The 20,802-nt window shown below is 40.3% G+C and overlaps 1 protein-coding gene across 2 annotated transcripts in view; it reads left to right on the top strand.

The window, feature by feature from the left end:
• The window catches only part of SULF2 (sulfatase 2), a 116,444-nt gene that overhangs the window by 32,316 nt on the left and 63,326 nt on the right, over positions 1–20,802 (top strand). Inside the window, exon 1 of one of the 2 annotated variants that reach the window (XM_018073902.2) lies at positions 20,669–20,729. The exons of the other annotated variant lie outside the window; for it this stretch is intronic. The gene's annotated coding sequence lies outside the window, so the exon portion shown is untranslated. Of the gene's footprint in view, positions 1–20,668; positions 20,730–20,802 lie in introns of those variants that run through there. 2 annotated transcript variants of the gene reach the window in all.

Genomic DNA, 20,802 nt, shown 5'->3' with positions numbered 1-20,802 from the left:
AACACCATTTCTTTTGTAACGTCATTTTCTCTTCTTTTTACTTCCTGACCAATTAGTTTTTGCATGTGCTGTCCTTTAGAGTGACTGGACGTGATTTATCAGGGTTCAGAAGGCCTTTCCACCAATTGTTCTTCTGATCTGCCAAGGCACTGAACACCTGCAGAAATACAAACCTTATATTTTGTTATTGCATTCTCTACACTGAAGCATTTGTGAAAATATTTTTAATTACACAGTGAAAGTAAGTGTTCTATACATGAGTTACAGTGTATGAGCAGTAGCATTTTCTGAATTTGATTGCTTTCACTTCATATTTTTACTTGCCTTTTTGAAAGGGTTTTGATAGAAGAGCTGGTAAACCTTACTGGTTTAGCAAGACTGTAAATTTTGTTTTCCTGTGTTACAGTTGTATATACATGATGTGAGAAATTGGCAGTGCAGAGAACCTGTTGGTATAACAGAGCAAGGCTTTGAAAATCTGAACAAAATATAGTAATTTGTGTCTGTGGTACAGTCATGAAATACTCCATTTCAAATTTCTTCCAAAGGACCCTCTTTTCTTGAGAGTATCTTTTGCCAGACAGGTGGAAATCTGGCCAGGCAAGTTACCCCACACAGTTTGCACACATGGAGGCTCCTGTGTACTATGTTTAAAGATGCATCAGTATTGATTTTCCTTTCTTGAGCTTCTTGTGTCATTTATCACCTTCCAAGAGGCCAACCTCCCTTTCATTTATCTGTGATCTCTGAGGTAAATAGCCAGGGGACAGCAGTTCCCCTGCAGCAGTGCCACCTTGCAGGTCACAACTCCTCCACCTGCATTCTTTGAGCCACGTTAAAGTCGTGCTGTGGGTCACACACCTTCCACACTTCTGTTTCACTTACAATAAAATAAGTTACACTGGGATGTTTGTGGTGGCCTTTGCCAAAATATATGATTTTAATCACCTGCTGGAGATATTAGTGGTCACTGGCATGTGACCTGACCTACTTGTGCAGGGTAACCATGGCACAAACAGTCACCTGCAGGTCAGTGGTGTGGATGCAGAGTGCACACTGAGACTTCATGGGTGCAAAGCAGTGACTTCCACTTCTCCCCTGTAATGAGAACTAATTTTTAGCTTTAGTGATGGGAATTTTTTTATATACTTTCATATACTGACACTAGTTACAGTCCCATTCCCCCTTTCTCCCCTCCATTTATTGCAGAAAAAATGCAAGATCTGAGCTAGTGAGGTGCTCAACAAAGAGGGGAGTTTTCCTGGTCCATGTAGTTTGCTCTTGAGAATATCTTCTGCCAGTGTGTTACACATTTTCATAGTTTGATATGTGGAAAAAAATAAACATTATATTGCCTGATAATTTAATTTGATTTCCTCTGGTTCTCGTGTTCTACACTGAGGGTAGTGGAATTGGGGTTGCATAACTTAGAACAAGCAGGACAAAACAGGATGTCAAGAGTCACAAAAAAAGATGCTGAGGGTTCCATGAAAGAGCAATAGGAGCTTGAGCTCTTTTATTTTTAAGGCCACAAATCCTCACACTTTTAGTTCTCCTCTCTAAAGAGAGAACATACTTATAGCTGGGTTATACAAGGAGATGGACAATTTTAAGCACTATCTTATGCTTTTATTTTTTTTACCTCTCTTCAAAAATATGAAACCAACCTTACCATGCTGTTGACATGGAGTTGATAACTACTTACATCTATTGTTTATTGCCTAATTTGCTAGATATTGTTGCAGAAATTAAGGGTTTGTATGCACTCTTTTCAAGATCTGGATGGAGTTTTTTGACTTTCTGAAAAATCTGTTTTTGCTAAGCAGAAAAGAAGCCAGCTGTCCAAATATTACAGTGTTATTCTTGCTGTGGTTGCTCGTGGGGTGCTGAAATGATGCTCCCTCTGTTTGAGGGACACACTTTATAAGTAACTGAGAATCAACTTGAACCAAATTACATTGTCTGGCACGTCTGTCACAGGACATGGCTTTGCATTTTTCTTTTTGTGGGAATTTGAAGTTGTAACTTCCTGCTTAATCTTAGTCTCCTCTTTCTTAGCTATGTGTTTTGCAAGGCAGAGGAGTGCTTTGTACTCTGTGGTCTCTCGAGGTTATCTGCTACAATTTTCAGTTGATTATAATTTGCTTTCTTTGTTGACTCTTAATTTCATTTTATCATAACTTGACATGTTGTTTAGCTGCTGTTTCCTGAGGTCTGCAACTCCCCTGCCCTGGTCATGTCACTTTTGATTAAGCAGCTGCAAAGCCCTTTACCCAGCTTCTAAAGGGTAAAAGTCAAAAATCAATAATGTACCAGTCCTCCCGAAGTGCAGTAGCAGTCAGAGGTAAATGAATGATTAAACATGATGAATAACAGTGTAATGGAAGACACAAAGTAGGGAAAAGTGCTCACTTTAGCCTAAACTCGGAGATTTATTGCTGAGTACTACAAATAATGGAATCATCAATCTTCCAAGGACTAAAAAAAGGCATCTGCTGCAGCCAGTTTAAAATGCAATGAAAGAAATCTTACCTCCTCATCACTGTCTGCTGTGGTCCAGTTATTCTGAGTATAAAATACATGCTGCATAAAGGGATCAGTACATAAACTTTGGAGTTAAAATTTGGTGCTTCTTGTAGAGTTTCAAGTTGTCAAGAGTGTTGGCAGGGAAGAAAAAATAGCCAATATTGATTACTATGAATGTGTGTACAAAGATGCCACTGTTCAAATGGTTTTGTAAGAGGGTAATTACACTTACTGAAATGGGGGGGAAAGGAATGTTGCTAAAGGAGTGAAAAGAGGAACTTATCAAGGATATAAGGTAAAGGAGATAATTTAAAAGCTAGAGCTTTTATGGGATGATGGGAAAAATTTAATGCTGGATGCTTAACAGTGCCTAGTGTTTGGCTAATGACAATGGAGAAGACTAGCTAGAGACAGGACCATTTTCCTTGTTAACCAAAGATGAAAATCCACAGCAATGTGTGCCATTATTATATAAGTAGGAGAGTTTTGTTGGCTGTTTGTAGCTGTAGCCTCTTGCAGTTGAAAGTTGTCCATGTCAGAGAAGAAAACCTAGGACAGCCCAGCTTCTGCAGGAAGCAGTGCTGTGCATTTCAGTTGAAATTCTCTATTTTAGGAGTTCTAAATTTGCAGCCTGAAAAAGAGCAATACCTAAGGTATCTCAAAGCCATTCCTACACAGCAAAAAATGTCTCAATTTCTGATAGTGTGTGGGTGGGAACCAGCTCAGAGAAGCATGGAAATCTTTCCCTGGGGCAGATGTAATAGAGGGAGTCCTGACAGACTGTGTTGCAGCACAGAGCAACATCTCCATAGATGTGGGGTTACAGCCACCTCTTTCTGTAAAGAAGCATTTTTTGGCAAACAAAAGACTTGTAAAGGCACTTCATTCAGTATGAAAAATAGAGCAGTGGTGAAGTTTGTTTTTTCTTTCTGTCTTTGAATAAAGGAAAGCTTGGTGTTAGAACTTGTTCTGTCTTTAGGATGAGAAGTCTTGGGTAACTTCAACTATTCTGAGTTCAGGAACTCATCATTATCTTAGTTTTCAGTACCAACTTCTTGCACAGTTACATTCTAGATGCTCAAATTCATCCTGTGGTTTTTAATGAGATGTGTCATCACTCTTCTGGGTTTTATTCTCACCATCATGTCTCTTCTGTGCTTCCTTGCTTCTTCCCTATAAAATAAAATCCCTTTAACTTTGAGATCCCTTTGCTCCTTGTGTTTCACATGACCTGTTAGCTCTTCAGAGAAATTCCTTCTCTGCTCTATTCCTCCTTTGTACTCTCCTTACCCCCAGTACTTGGAATCCACTTACCTTATACATATGTGTGTCTTCCATAATTATATGGAATCCACTTACCTTACACAGATCTGTTCTGAAGAATTTATGTCTTCTCTATGAAACTTGAGAGTGCTGTACATTTAATTTCATCTGGTGATTCTGATACTTGATTCACTTTGTCAGTGAGGTCGGGGAGCTGGTGTAGAATGGCCTGCAGCCACCTTGGATCCCCAGATCTCTTGCCCAACCTCAGCATTCTTGCAGCAATCTCATCATTACACATACTGTTAATTTGCCATGGAGTCTGGTATTGATCTTTCAGTCACATTAAAATCAGCTATTTTAATTTTAACCCTTTTTCCTTGGAAGAACAGAACTTTTATCCTGAGGTGTTTCCCAGTTACTCCAAGTAGTTAATCCCCCTTTTATTTCTTTTCCATTCTTGACTGAACTACAGTGCAAGAAATAAAAAGAAGCTTTCTTAAAGAGCTTGCAAAAGCACTGTCAGAGAGGGTGTTCTACCAGTGAGGAGAAGGAAGATGGCACAAACAAAGGCTGTGATTGACTTGCTTGCTAATTCTGCTGAGTAGGGTGATATCCATGTTCCTGGGCAGTTCATTTATGTTTGATATGATCAGTCAGGTCGCATCATTACACTCTGAGGTCCATTTGAATGGGAACTGCACCATATTCAATTTTATTACGTGCAGTCTGTTGCTTCTTGCTGGCTCTCATTCTGTGCCTGATGCTCTCTTCCATTTTCTGGCTTTTACTGCATTTTGGAGCTGTTTTAAGGGAAGGGATCTAAACACATGGATTTATTGCTATTTACTGTCTATACCCACAGTTTAGATTTATGTGATCCCTCTTAATTATTGCTGTCTTTCTGCCAGTTTGGAATGTAGCTGGGACAAGTATGTTTTAGCAGACAGATTCTTGAGTTGATCTTTTCTCAGTCAGTGAACTAACACCACCAATACTCCTGATATAAGATTTTGGGACTGTTTTCTGCCCTTACTGCAGCTCAGGGCATCAGGTTTTCTGCCTCCAGCAGTGGAATATGTTGCCCACTGAGCTTTTCTAACTCATTCTGTCTTTTAGCCTTTATTCGTTTTACTGAGCATTGACTTCTTGTTTAAGCTTCCACCAGCTTTCTTCTCAGGTGAAAAGGGTCTAGAGAACTCTTGCTCCCCATTCCACTGGTACCTCATCTCTGTGCCTCACTGCAGCAGCAGAGAAGATGACAAAGCCTGGAGCTGAGTCAGAGGGCTCTCGGGGCTTAGAAATGGACTTTTGAGTAGGGCATGTGGAACTCCTCACAGCTCCATTCTGTGAGGCTCAGCCTGCATGTGAAAATCTCACAGAAGGATTTCCCTAGAGCAGAGATAACATCTCATGGCACTGGGCCCTGCAAAGACAGACCAAAGCTGCCAAGCAAGGGACATCAGAATTGGACAACAGATTCTCTCTTCCTGTTGTGAGGAAAGTTTATTTTGTGGCTTTTCTTCTCACAGCAGCTCTCGAAGTGTTCTGCCTTAGGATCTGCCACAAATACCACTTTGCAGAAATGCTTCAACCACCCGTGAAACCCAGTATTGGGATGTAACAGAACAATCCAAGTTGTACTCCACAGGCCCTTGCTTTGGGGGTTTAGAGTCTGGCCAGGCAAAAGGAATGTCTGTCTTTCCTCTGTATGGGCTTGCTCTGTATTAAAGTATAAAGAGTGAGTGCTTCAGGCAGTCTGTGACCAAATGAAAGGTATATGAACTCTTCATTCCCTGTGCAGCTGAATCATCAGGGGATTAGACATATAAACAGGAAAACATTTTTTAGGTTTCCAAGTGACTCTGGGTTTAGGTGAATAGCATACTGCCACTGGGGTGTACACTCCAGTTCAGGCTGTCACTGCTTGAGAGGAACTCCTTAAAATGCAGAATCTCCTCCCTCAAGCATTGTGAAAGAAAAGGTTTCTTATTCAAACTCCCTTGGAGGATCTTGCAGTAGCTAAAATGGAATTTTATAGTTTAAAACCAGTTTTATTTAAAAAAAAAACCAAAACCACAAACATTATATTTGACTTTCAGAGTTTGAGAAACAGAAAAATAGAGAATTACCTTTCCTGAGGTCACACACTGATTCTGTGCAAACTGCCCTTTCTCACACAGACACTGAATAACAATCACCAGTTTACAGACTTGAGACAGATAGAAAGAGATCAGGATAGAGGACTTTTACCTTCTTAACTCCCATTCCTACTCTGTGATGCTGGTATTTCTGTGGTTTTAGTACAACATTACAGGTTTTCTTTAACCTTCTGACTCTGAATGTCAGGTGTGGGGAGCTGGAGAGAGCCTGTGACACTCCATGAAGGATAATGTGCTCATCCCTGCCAGCAGTTCCATGTTGTGGGACCTTGTGTCTGTTATAATGCACTGAGAGGGAAGACCTTTTTCACCTTTATCTTGAGGCTTCTTCTACCCCTTTTTATGTATCTGGATTCAGAGGGGCACAGGGAAGTTCAGTCCTAGATAAACTACACCAAACTTGTGATTGTCACCGCCTGTGAAAGTTGAATTTGATTCTTTCCCCTGTGCACATAAAGTATGTTATGTCTTGTCTCTCCTCAAGGCAAGTTCTTTCTGTGCACAATGGGAAATAGTTTCTACATCATATTAGAACCCTTATTGCTTATTTGAAAGGCTTCATGAAATCTTGAACATGGCAACCATGCCAATTATCCTCTTCATGCTGCTCCTCTCAAAATGACTTATGGTCTCAAAATCGCTGCAAGCAAGGTACTAAAATCACTCAGCAGCTGGTATACAGGACATTCTGGAAATTTCTGACAAAATATGAAATGAATTTCCTTCCTTGAAGTCCCCTACTGACATTCCTGGAGAAAGCACGAGACACAGGTGGTGATTGGGAGAGCAAGTTAAAATTTGTGTGTGCTGGCCTTGTTCATGTGGGAAGTTGCTGCTGGATCAGTTCTGGCATCGTTCTTAACTGTCTAAACCTCTGTTTAATATTAAAGGTATTGCTATACTCAAGAGAAAGTTCTAACACTGTGTTAGGTAAGAGATTTCTCCTTCTGTAAACATTGTTGATCAGCTCATCTGGAATAAAACTTGCAGAACTTCTGATTGACAAGGTTTTGTGCTAATGTACTTCTCTGTAGAGTAGAATGAGCGATCGATTTACGCTGTTCTGTCCTCGCAGGCAATGACATTTTATGTACTCAATAACAATTTATTTAGCTCATCTTACTAGGAGAGGCTCACTCCATGTACTCTTTATGAGCCAACTTCATTGCAGTTCATTACACTGTTTTACTGGTTGGCCCAAACCTTCAAACCCAGGATGGTTCCAAGCTAGATGCCTTTTGCTGTTGAATGTCAACTGCATCTTCATGGCTGTTTGTCTCTCAGGAGCTGCTTCAGGAGTTCCTGGTGTTCAGGTGACACATTTCAATGCTGACCTCAGTGGCATTAAAACCATGTTGGAACAGATGTTGTTTCAGAAATCCCTAATGGTGGCAGCACTTTTTCACGAGTGCAGTTCCATTAATCACGCCGTGGACGTTGTTTCAACGCCGAAGGCTCCTAGAGGGTGGCCAGATGTCTTCATTGTTGCTTGTCTGTCAGTGTTGGGGCACCAATATCAATGGTTTTTAGTCAATATGTAACAGTAGGAACCTATATCAGGAGAGGCAGTGTTTTCCTCAGAATCTTGGCTATCCTGATGGTTATTCTCAAAGTGAACTTGTCAGGTCGCTTATTTATTTTTAAAGAGACTGTAGGGGTTCTTATTCTTGGAGCATTATTTAGTGAATGCTCAATTCATGTTAAGACTTCTTTTAATCTTCTGAAGCCTTAAATAATTAAGAAAAAAATCATTTTAACATTCACCTATTGACTTTCTAGCTACTACCAAATGACTTGAAATAAATAAATCATGAAAACAGCCTGACACTTCACAGGCAAACGTGTGCATTGATGAGGAATGCAGGAGTTGATTCAGCCAGGGTAGTGCTGAGTGCTGCTGGAAATGACAGGTATGTGCAAAAATGCAATCCTGGCATATCAGGCTCCATTCTAACAAATATGAGTGCATTTCAAAGGGCTTTTTAAATGGTTTGCTTTGTTTGCAGGTGCATTACACTGCACATCTGTTAGCATTTTTTGGTAGTGTTTTCTCTTCTAAATGATTAATTTATAAATCAGAAGAGCCAAAAGAGACTGTATTTTATTCAAGGCTTCGGGATTCTGAGTCCCACAGAAATGCATAAAAAGATGGAGCCTCTGCTCTTGTGTAATTTGATTACAAACAAGGCTGGAGGACAAACAATATAGTTTGAATTATCTCCTTTCTGTGTGGCTTTCTGCACAAACCAACCCCCCAGCAAGGCTTCTGCTGCATTTTCTTTTTTATTTTAAGATGAGGAGACTCCTGATTGTAGGCATTCCAAGAAAATTAGGAAATATATCAGATGAATTTTCTGGGTAAGACTGTGAACCATAATCTGTCGTGGAGGGCTCCACAGCTGCTCTGTAAGGCCAGTGTGTGTCATCTGTCTGCTGCAAGGCCTGCTCACTGCAACAGGGTTTCTAGGAGTATAAACAGATTAGGATATTTTCTCTAAAATATCTGCCATGTGTTTGCCCTACAAATCCCTAGAGTGCCTGATAAATATGCAGTATCAGGTTCATTTATTTAAAGAAGCATTGGCACGTGGTGCTTCTTTGAAGTAAAAAGCTTTCTGGCTTAAGCTGTTTAAGAAAAAAGATAATGCCCAAACCTTCCTTTTTATTTGTTTATTTATTTATTTTTAATAACAGTTTCTTAAATACATGTGCCTTGCTGTTCTGTGATTTGTCCCTTTCGTCTTTTTTTTTTTTCCCTATTAATTTGTTTCAGGAATGAGTGGTTTTGCCAAGGGGGGTTCGTTTCTTCTGTGCTGGAATTTTCCAGGCTAGAGTTTTGCAGAATATCTTACCTATAAACTTCAGCTCATTTATTGATCTTGTCAGTGGATGTTTCCTTTGAAAGCTCAAAGCAGTCTTGTAGATGCCTTATTTTCCTTGGACAGTGCAGCATGTGATGATATTTGTTCCTGGAGAGGTTCACAGGGCAGACTGTGTGATTCACTTCGTTTGGGTTGGTTTTTTTTTTTTCTTAATTTCACTAGATGTACAGGATTTCAAGAAGATTTTTTTTTTAATTCCTAGGTTTGCATCAGTTCAAACCCCCTATAACATACATATACCATATAATAGTATAACCCTCTCTGCTCAGTCACACTGTTCAGTTAGGTTTGTCCACAGAGCTTGCATGGATAAACCTGACTGGATTTAGGGCAGAAATGGAAAACATGCAAGCAGAAATAAAACTTCAAAGGTTTTTTTTTTTATTCTTAAAATTGTCAGTAAGCCATTATTTGGTCTTTCTGAAGTGGTGCTGAGGAGAGTGCATTGCTGTGATGAATATAAGCTGCTGCCATAAGTGTTAGCAGGACTCATTTTAACATCTCCCTGCAGATATTTAGGTGAGCAGGTCCCTGCCTGCAGTCAGACTTGGTGTGCAGAGCTCAGAATAAAATACTAATTGCAGCCTTACTGCTTGAGTTTTGTGATGTGTTGAAAGCACCTTCTGCTACAGATTTTTACTTTTCAGGTGCTTCTTAGTTTGGAAATTAAGAGTTTGGACCTTTTTTTTTTTTTCCCCAAGAAATAGAGCAAGCAGCATCAAAGGCTTGAAATTTGCTTAGTTTTGAAGTATAATGCAATGAGTGAGGATGAAATCTTGTATTCTAGGAGTTAGGTCTGTAGTTCATTTAAGTTTTATGTTCATACATAATTCTAAAGAAATGTATTTTTCTAAAGGGCAGAGGTGCTCAGACACACAGTTTTTCCTATTAGACAATTCAGAAATCTCTGAGCTAGTGTCTCCTAAAAAGCTGTAATTTGAATTAAGGTCTAACTGGAACAATATGAGCTTACACAATGTGGGTTCTGTGTAGAATACGTCTTTTTCTTCATCTTTTTTTTAAGGTGAAAGTTCATGGATTTAGCATACTCTGAGCATACAAATGTGCTGGAGAACAATGAAAGGTGAACAGAACTGAAGAATAAAAATAGAGGGGAAAAATGTGAAAATACTGGACTTGAATATGGATAAAGGCTTGTCAGGGCATTCTGATAAGGCCTTTGCTTTGGCAGATAAAGATGAGAGAACATCAGGGAAGTAGAGTTGATATGAGCTTTGTGCTGGAAACACTGGTTTTGGGTGTTCTGGAAATGGGTTACTTGTGTAGGAACCTGGAGCAAGTGTGTTGGAAAGATGCCACAATTTGTCATGTCCCAGAGTGCAGCAAGCCTGGTGGCCATCAGGTTTGCTGAACTTCAGTGACTCAGATTTTAGAACCTTTTTTTTTTAAGTGTTGAAGCCATTCTGTTGCTGCTTGATTCTTACACCATTCAGATCAGGATAATTAGCACCTTTCAGTGTGCTCTCACATAAGTAGTTGTCCTTTTAGCTTGATTCTCTTATTCATCCTCTCTTTAGGTGGAGAGGTGGATGTGCAATGCAGTTCTTGGTTTCAGTAGATTATTTATTTACTTATTTATTTTAGGGATGTATTGGATGAGATTTTATTATAAAACAGAATTTTTAGGTGCCCTTTGTTTTTAATGGAGGTGAGGTGTGAATTTTTCAGACCAGGGAAAAGTTTTGTCAGAAAAAGTAGAGGAATCAGGAATTCTTGATCCTCATTCCCCATTGCTCTGCATGTGTGTCATTATTTATGTTGATATGGATGTGAAATGAGGTGGATAGCATTACATGCAAATATTTTGCACCTTCTTCTTAGCTGCTCGAAGCAGTCTTTAGGTACTGCTGCTTTCTAATGGATCATGCTGGGATTTTGAACAGGGAACCACCTTTTTCTTATTCTGGCCTCCCTTGAAAAAATGGGTAAGAGTTGTTGGCCACAAAAATAGCAGGACTGATGAGGAGGGTTCTTTGCTAACTGGTAAATTAGCAGAACTGTGTCACTGCTGAGAACTGAGAGCCTCAGTCTGTACTGCCTCTGTTTATGCTTGAACTGGTTTGTTGGGGACCAGGGCTTTAGAATTACGAAATTCTGAAGTCTTGCCTGATTATTTTTTTCCTGTTTGCCTCTGAAACTTTTGATAAAGACACTGAATCTTACATATAACTTTCTGATGTGTAGCAGTGCTTCTTTAAAAACCAGAAGAACTAAGATGACACTATTCCATTCTTAAGTACATTCTATGTAGTCTAAAACATCGTGTGTATATTTGATACTGTCTATTTTCCTGACCTCTTCCTTTCACGGAAAATCTTTAATGGCTAACTAGAGGGAGGAAGCCCAGGCTACCAACTACTTCCTGTACTCACTTATCTAGATCTAGCTATCTGTTCTTCCTATTAATATTTTTTTATCTGGGTCTACTTGACTCCCCTGTCTAGCAATATTTATTTCCTTTTTCGGCCTGTTTTTTCTGAAACAATAATTTAAAATGATAACAAGCTTTCTGCTTGAAGGTGCTCACTGAGGCACCCACTCAGACTTCATCCAAGTTCCCTAGAATTAAGTGTTTGATAATCTGCTTGATCTGTCTGGTAGGTTGTGGTAAGACTGTTCCTGTATGTACTACTACATCAGAAAAGGTAAAAAGAAGTATTAATAAAACTGTAAATATCAAAGGTGCTGGAGAGTATTTACAAGTTTTTGAGGATGCATCACTGTTGATTTATGGAGTTGTTAAAATTTAATAGTTTCTCAGTGCATGGGAACATTGTCCAAATTTTCAAAGAGGGTTTTTTTCATTGAGATCAAGATAGTATCACACCTGAGTATTACCTGTTTGTCATGTGTGCATTTAATATTGAATTGCAGCATTGTCTGAGTATTGGTATGTACGAAAGCATGTGAAAATGAAAGCTGCATATTACTCACATTTTAATTGCACTTGAAGAATTCACAATGCTGTATTTAATTCGTCTATTGTGGTTCAGTCTTTTAACCTTAGGAACTGCTGCAGAGCTATTCAAGTCACTCAGCATTTATTTTTAGAGCTGTAGGTCAGGGAGGGAACGTGTAATGCTCTATTCTGGTAGAGATGGTGGGATTATGCTTCATTGTAGCTCCCAACATCCGCCTGGTGTGCAGCTGATATTGTGCCCCCAGGAATAGCCATCCTTCCTGCAACCCTTAGGCTACAATAATGTGTCAGACAGGGTGCAAAATGTTCCGAGGCCTAAATTGCAGAAGGATTCATCATCACGTGTGTGGAATGAGCTGTTGGACTATTTTGAAATGCAGTGTGCTTCAGGTTGTAAAAATGAAAGAGGTTGGTTATTCTGATCTTACGTAATGGTGTTGCTAAGCATAACCTGCAATTTCCTGTGTGCTGCCTCAGGGCAGTGCAGTTGGGCCTTTTCTGTCAGGTTGTGTGTCTCATTTAAAAGTAGTGTGGGGAAAGGCATGGAAATAACATTGTTTATGTCCCAGGGCTGACACAGAAAAGGGGCCAAGTGGGGGCTGGTGCGTGTCTTAAATCAGAAGCACTTAGACAACGTAAGGTTTAAAAATCCATCTTCAGTTAATACTGCCTCTAACTGTTCTGTAATCATTTGCCACATTATTTTGTTGCTCCTTTCCACTAAACTGATCCAAGGTACTAAAACTTCAGCTTCTAACTCGCCACAGTTCATTGCTGTTACAGTCACTGAGGCAGGTCTAATGAACTTTCCTCTGCATTCATTTTTGTCAGGCTTAACAGTGAGAGGATAAGGAGCTCAGCACATTGCAAACTGAATGAAGAAAAATGTGCCAGTAACTTTTTGAGAAGACTTGCTATGGAGTTACAGTTGTAAAAGGTCTATTGTGACCCTGCCTGCTAAATGGTTCCAGTCTCTTTACCTTATATTTAGGTCTGATAAGCAAATGCTCCCACTCACCAGCTTTGTTTTAAAGCAAAAAGAAAGACACTTGTAAATTGCATTTGTAATCATTAAGATTAGATCTGTGCATGACTGGATTTTCTGGAAGTATAAACTAGATTTAGATCTGTCTTTTTGCCAGATTGAAAGAAGCTCATGGTTTATTCTGGTGAACTATGGGAGGAGAAGTGATACCTGATGTAGCACAGAGCTTCTTGGGATGAAGTTACCCCAGCAACATTTTTGAACATGTCTGAACTAGCAGAATAGCTTAAAGTCAGCCCTTCTGTTATTGCTTGGATCCTTTCAGGCTATCCTAAAATTCACTAGAATTTTATTTATTAATCATATTTTCAGCAGTATTCTCACACTCAACTTATGATTTGTACCTCTAGGTTCATCAGCCACGTGCTCACAACTGGGAATGTGTGGGGAAAAAAGTAGAACTTTCAGAAATTGTAGAGAAGGGAAGGAGGGAAAAGACGTACTGCTTGAAGAAAAAAGTTCTAGTCTAAGGAAGGAGTATTTTCAAAAGTCTGAACAAGCCCTTGAGGTTTCTCTGGTGTTCAGATTTGATCACAGAGTAAAAACTGATGAGCAGTGCTTTCTAACTTCAGATGCTGTTAGCAGCAGTGGAGTGTCTCAGTGGTTTGAAGAGAGTGTACACGACACAAATATGTCAGCATCCTCTAGGCAGGCTGTAATTAGGTACAAACTGGTATAGCTATGCAAGTTTAGTGAGTTATCACCTTGCCTATTATCAACCCTGCAACAGATAAATCTGCATTGTGCTTGTATTTAAATCAACATTCTAGTCTCTCAAGATCTCTTACAGTTAAGCACTGATGAAAGGGACTCCCTTGAAATGAGCTATTTTCTTTTGGATCTTGAGCACTCGGCTGCAATGCTGGACACCATAATTCCAAATGTCCTTCCTTCCCTCTTCTTCTCCCAACATTTTATTGCTGAGCACGATGCCATATGGTGTGGACTATCCCTCTGGTCAGGTGGGATCATCCATCCCAGCTATGTGTGTCCCATTTTCCCCCTGCCCCAGTTTCTTTGTGCACCCCCAGCCCCACTTGCTGTCGGGGCAGTGTGAGGAGCAGAAAAGGCCTTGGTGCTGTGTCAGCACTGTTCAGTAGCAACTAAAACATCAGCATGTTGTCAACACTTGTTTTCATCACAAATCTAAAATATAGCACCAGATTGGCTACTATGAAGAAAATTAACTCTATCCCAGCAAAAACAGTCCAGATCCTTAAGGGATCAGAGTAAATGGACTGCCTGTCGACTGTTGTAGCAAGATCCTGAATCACAGCTTTCCATCATAAATACATTGATATTTCCCTACTTGCCTTTTTCTCCCCACAAAATGGACAGGAGTTGAGTAAGTTATAAGTACCTGCATTTATGTGATTATATCAGAATCCTAGATATTTACTAGGATTTACTAGTTTTGAAACTTCCTCTTATAACTGTTTTACACCATGTTTCGTGAGCACTTGGCCATTGTGCCATCGGTATGGATGTGTCTGCCTGAGTTGTCAGATGGCCCAGAACACCAGATATGGAAAGAATAAGCTGCTTTACAAAGCAGGACTGTTTCTCTTTTCATTTTAGTGGTTGGTGTAGAGGTCTGTGTGTTATATGGGAAGGTTTCTTGTCTCCTTGGACATTGTACCCCTCCTGTGCTCTTGTCCTTTTCCCTCTCCCCCTTTCTCTGCCTCATCCTGGACCCCAGAAATATGTCTGTATTGCCCAGTGCAGTAAGAGCTGGAGCTGCAGCACAGGGTAGTTGTGATGCTCTGGGGCATGCACAGAAACTATGGGAAGCAAAGCAAAGCAAATGATTACATACAGTGTAGCCTAAAAATTTAATCTGCAGAGCCCCAGAGATCCACAGGCTTCAAGCTGCAAACTGTTAGGCCAGTAAATGCAACAGTGTTGTGAAGCCCAGATATCTGCCTCTGCCCTTGGGACCTAGGAGGAAAAAATGGAATTGTTCATCTGTTATTAAAGAGCAACTTCTCTAAAAGTATAATAATTTGTATTTTAAGAATGCACAAGGTATGGATTAAGTCTTTCTTTTACTCTCAATACATTACCTGTACTGAGAGTAATGAACCTACCATGACACTATCAAAACTGCATATCTTCTTGCTGATAGATCTCTGTATTCTCCAGAGAAAATAACCTGCATATCCAAATGCACTAAATGACCTTTCACAAAGTACATCAAGAAACCCCCAAGATCCTTGCAGATGATCAGTAAGAGAGATGCCAATGACTGGTAGGTGAATATTTCTCATAAAGTAACTACTCTTATTTCTGATGAAACAATCCTGACCCTCAAGGGACATCCACAAAGCACCTTCAAAAGATGAGCTTTAATATTAAAATTCATGACTCTGTTAAAAGGTAAAAATTATAGACTTGTTAGAGATACTGTGTTTATAGGTAATCTTCTGATTTCTCCTGTGTTCCCACTCCGTAATAAGTCTGCTTTTTTCAGGAGATGAGTTATTATGTTATTTTAACAGACCAAACTGTGTCTCCTCTTTCTTTGTTAGCAAGCCTTCCTGTATCAGAGATAGGAGCTACTTTTCTTGCAGATGGTTGATTAACACCATAGTTAAATTCAGAGCAGTTCAGCTTTGAAGGTGGCTGCTTCTGTTTCAGATCTGAAGAAGTGCTTGATATGCCTGAGGCTCTGTCTGTTCCTTCCCATATGAAGCAGCTGATCTAATAACAGGTATCACATCTCACCATGAGCATTGCTTCACTTGTGCTACTGAGGCAAGAAAACGAGAAAATTACTTTCTATGTGTGTGAAATGCTGGCAATTTTGTAATTTGCTCTTTTTATATTTCTTGAAATGGTATATTTGAAGCTCAGGTAAATATTCAGTCAGATCTAGATATCTATATTACTGTTTAAAGTATTTCAGGTAGAGGGGGCAGATTTGCTAAACAGTAATGATTAGAGAAAATAACAAAAAGCAGAGTAAGTAAACTCTTAGATTTCCTAAGGGAAGGGAAGTACAGGTGCATCCCTTTGGACTCTGTGCCTACAACAGGAGAGGTCTTTGTGAAGGAAAGTACTTCTACTGGAGGTGCATCACGTTCACCTGAACCTAAAAACTGCAACCCAAACTTTTATATGGCAAAAAGGACATACCACAGACTTGTGCTAATTTGTAAACCATTTGGAGGCAGGACATGAAGGTGACCTTGGGGGGTGCCAGGGCTGCTTTGCTGGAGGTGGTGTGGTCACACAGATCCATCCTCCACCAACACTAAATGCACAGGGGCCACAGAGAAGAGTGAATGTTGTGTTGTTTGGGTGAGGCCTGCTGCTCTATCCGTCCTGTGTCAGTTGATTAGACATTGTTCTGCTTTAAAATCTTTTTGAAATCGGAGCATAGTTGTTTTTAGATAGACCCAGACTATTTTATCATTGCATACCTCACTATTTTCTTAGGAAATGTTATTTAGATAAGGGGAGTGGCTTATCTCTTCTCTAAGAGATTTTTTTTTTAGTAAAAAAAAATAGTCTTTCACATTTTGCATTGCATGCCAAGTTGTGCTCAGACTGCAGCTAATCATCATTTTAAACAAGGTGTTCATTGTCCTGTTCCTCCATATCCATGCAACATTCAGGCATTGGAACAGGAGGCAGCCTGAGCACTGTGTTGAAAGCCTACAAAGGAAAATTAGATCAGGATGCACAAAAGAAAAATCTGAGCTCTTTATAAATAGAGAAATCCTTTATTAAAATAAATTATTAAAGAATTGCTGGTTTACAAGCAGCTGTTTTAGGGATAATTTGTAAATGGGGTAAAGGGTGTTTTTTTACTGTTCTTGTTTCTTTTTATGGGCTCAATGACCAACAATGGTTCATTGAGTTAACATCCCCTGTGCTTAAGATACATCCTTGAGTCTTAATAATAGTAAGACTCAGAACACATGTATTAATTTTGTATGTGAACTTCAGGATCATTCTTATAGTGTTTGATAATTTTCTGTTTGGCATTCCAGGAAAGATTTTTTTGAGCTTGCCCAAACAGATAGGCTGTCACTTTTGTCAGTGCATGGAGGTGTTACTTTTGTTACTGTTACATCTTCCCCATCCTCTCTGCTGCTTCAGTATTTTGCTGATAACTTGCTTTCACTGTTATGAGTTCTGATAAAAATTAATTAGAAACTAGAATTGATTAATCTTAAACTAGAATTATATTAAGCATTGTAAGCTTATAGTTGTAACCAAAATCATAGAGTATCCTATACATTCACACAGAAGAGTACAATGCTTAGCATTTGGCTCAAACAAGCAAGGATGTTTTCTTTTTCCCTTCTCCTTTGCTTTTCCCATCTGTGTTAGTATTTTTAATTTTTTAATATTTTTGTAGTTTTTCCCCATAATGCGACAGCACGTTTATAGAAAGTGCAACTTGACTTTAAGAGTCAAGCAATTACCCATAAAATCATATTGAGCTGGAGTCTGTCATATAAAACACATGCCATGTGAGGGATCGAGGAGTGCAGCATATCGTGCTGTTTGTGCCTTCCTGGCAGTGTTCTGGTTTGTTGTTGAACCAGTATTTACACAATTTATACAGCTGAAATGCAGTTGTTTAAAGTAGTAAAAAATTCATCTCTATACTGCCATAATAATTGGACTCTCTGATCCTTGTGGGTCCCTTCCAACTCAGGGTGTTCTGTGATTCTGTAATACAAGGGCTCTGACCAGTGTAATCAGTGTAGTGATGGACTGATTACTGTAATACTTTACACTGAGGGAAAGCAAAGGAGATCAGACTTAGGTTCTGTTGCTGGTTTTATATTTAGGTCTTTAAAGATGACTCGGAGAATGTATGTATGCATGCATTAAAAAATATGAAAGCAAAGAGGAGAAATCAATATGAGATTGTGAGAAGTTTACATGGGATGAGCTCCTCTTAAACTAAAGATTAGCAAGTCCGAAGGAGGATTAGAAGGCATTGGCTGAAGTATGTGGAAGTGTGAAAGCCAGCCCTTCTTTTCTGTGGCACGTAACATGAGAACAATATTTGAGCTCTGAAAGCACAATGTATCTGGCAGCAGTAAAAAAGACATGCTTCACATGGCATGTTGCCTAGCTTCTATTTTTGGGGTGGGTTTTTTAATGACTTGTGGACTCTCTCTGACTGTCTCCTTGTTTGCTTCTCTGTATCACTGACATGCTGCCCTTCCCTCATGACAGTTCCCCATGAGTGCTTGTTACACCCCTGAGTTTTAGCTGTTGTCTCAAAACTGATGAAAGCTTAAGCTGTGGACCCCCAGTGTCTGCCAAGTGGATCAAAGTAGTTCTCCCTTACATGCCACTCCATAGTTTAGTTCATGGTCCTACATGCACTGTTCTATTTATTACCCTGTGCCACACTGCTTCAGAGTGAAGTGGACACAGAAACTGCAGATTAAATTTTTGGAGGAATTTACGTAGCTGACAATGTAGATGGACGTGTGATGAAATTTAAAGAAATGACCACGTTTTCTCGTAGCTTTAATAGATATATCCTAGGATGTTTGCTTAGACAAATTAGTTAGATAATAAGCAACATTTGTCATTTGAGGTAAAATAAATTCAAGATGATGTTCAATGGTATGCTGTGAGAGAGATCTGAAATTTATTTGGTGAAAAAGGTCTGGTGGTGTGGCAGCAAAAGGGAATGATCTTGGTTTTTCATTTTGTCTTTGAACTCCCGATCAGTTGTGATGATCCATAGACACCAGTGGAATCCTTTGCCAGGTAGTGAGTTAGTTCTGTTTAAAAAGTAGATACCTAAAAAGTTTCTTCCCCATTGCATGAAGAAGCTATCAGACCATCTCGTTTTACCAGTAATTTCACATGATTTTATTGCCCTAGACTTCAAATAAACCCACAAATACCCCTCAAACTAACTGAAATCAGTAAACTGCTTTAACTTTGAAATCAGTAACTGCTTTAACTTAACATTCACCGAGTATGCAAATAGTTGTTACACATCCTGTTTTGTAACGGTGCCAGAACAAGTTCTTTCGAAATGCATGAGATGTAAACCCCATTCTCTAGAAGAGGAAATACCTTTCACTTTGCAGGGTTGTCTCAGACCAGGGGGTATATTGTCCTCTTAATGCACTTACATAACTCCCATTAACAGTAATGGCAATTACATGCACTCCCTGTGAGGTGAACAGACCCTTTTGTTGAAATGAGCGATCCATTGCGACAGATTTTCCAGTGATGTTAAGTTAAATTTAGATTGCTATACCACTGTCACTAATACTAGTTTTATAATCTGTTGTTGCTTGTAGTTTATAATAATGAAAACTCACAATGTAGCTTTATGTTAGGTAGGTCATGTGTTTCTTGTAGTGGAAAATCCCATTTACAGTGCTCTAGAAATACAGGGACCTTGTCAGTCGTCTTCTCTGCTAGAAAATGCAGACCACTGTATAGCTTTGTGTTTTCTTTGGCTTGGTAGTTCCTGTTTGCAGTCCCTGTAGAGGTAGTTTGTAGAGGTGATGTGTTGCAGGTGACAAACTGTTGGCTCGCGATTAAGACACAGGAATGCTGGATTCCTCGTCCTGTTCCTGGCCCGAGAGGCTGTTTGGCTCAGGGTGACTCAGCTGCCTTATCTGACACTAATTCGTGTCTCAGATGTGCAGAGTCAGAACATCGTAGCTCACAGGTGTGTGTTGTAAAATTAATTGTCTGTAAATTGGTTCATTGTGAGTTGAAAGTTGTTAGCAAAAGGTCAAATGTTATCTCGGAAAGCAATAAAAGGATTTTATCAGAACGTTAACAAGATGTAGCTCCTGTTTTAGGCACAGCTCGTGGATCTGTGATTAGCGCAACTCCCTGTTAGGGAGTGGCTTATTTATCCCAATACAGTTGTGCTGTTGCAGCCCCTAGTGTGGACACGGTTGTACTGACATGCAGCGTTTCACTCGTACTGCTCGTTCCTGCCCACTTGGTACCTCAGTTTGGAGGAATTGTGCCATTTCATTTTTTTTTTGCTCATTTAGGGTCTGCCTGTGTGTAGCCGAGAATAGAGGCAGCAATAAAAAATTGTTCCAGACTGTTAGCCTTCTCCAGCAAAGTCCGGATGGAGTCATTGGAGGCAGTGCTTGTGTTAAAGCAAAAATCCATAGATGGAACAGAATATTAAATACAATAAGAAGAGTCAGGAAGTTCTGAGGTAACCTGTGCTGCATGTGACACTGTCAGCGTGGGAATACTGCCAGAAAGTGTTTGTTTCTTATGGTTTTCTTAACAAGTTAATGTACTAGTATATCCTATTTAAGAGGTCTTTAAAGAATACACTGAAGATATTACCTATTTAGATAGTTACCCAGAGAAGTTTCAGAAGTAAAATGTAACTGGTTGCACGTAGTGTAGACAGCACCTGCAGCCCCGATCTCTAAGAGCTTTGGCTTTTCTTAATTACTGATGAGTACCGGGCCTTTAATTTCAGCTGCACAGGTGCAACGGGGTCTGTGTTACCGACACCTGAGGAAGTGATCGGGCTCTCCCTCGCAGGGTCTCGGTGCAGGGCTCCGGGCGGACACAGCCCCTCAGCCCCGTCGGGGTCTGTCGCGTCCCCCCTCAGCCCAGCAGCGCTGCGGGGAGGGGGCAGCGCTCGGCAAACGATGGGAGACACGAAGAGCTGAGAAGACGAGGGGCATTTAATTCCCCGTCCCCACCCGTCCGTGGACTGTCCCCTTCGCTGGTAAAGGCTCTGTGCCTCCGGCGGGAGCTCAGCGTCGGCCCCTTCCCCTCGGAGGGGGCTGGCTCCGGGCCCCCCCGGCTCCGGGCTGCGCCTTTGCCGCGGTGCCGCCGCTGGACTTTGAACGAGCCGGGGGCTGGTGGAACAGGTTTCCTCCCTGCGCGCCGCCGGGCATTGCGTCAATCCCGGGAGGAGGATCCTCGAGGTAAATGAACTTTTTAAACGGGAAAAGGAGAAAGAAGGGAGAGGAGGAGGAGGAGGAAGAAGAAGCGGGGGCC

This window comes from Manacus vitellinus, unplaced genomic scaffold (genome assembly GCF_001715985.3).
Source record: "Manacus vitellinus isolate BGI_N305 unplaced genomic scaffold, ASM171598v3 scaffold_26_pilon, whole genome shotgun sequence".
Classification (NCBI taxonomy): domain Eukaryota; kingdom Metazoa; phylum Chordata; class Aves; order Passeriformes; family Pipridae; genus Manacus; species Manacus vitellinus.
This window is presented reverse-complemented; position numbering and strand designations above follow the sequence as displayed.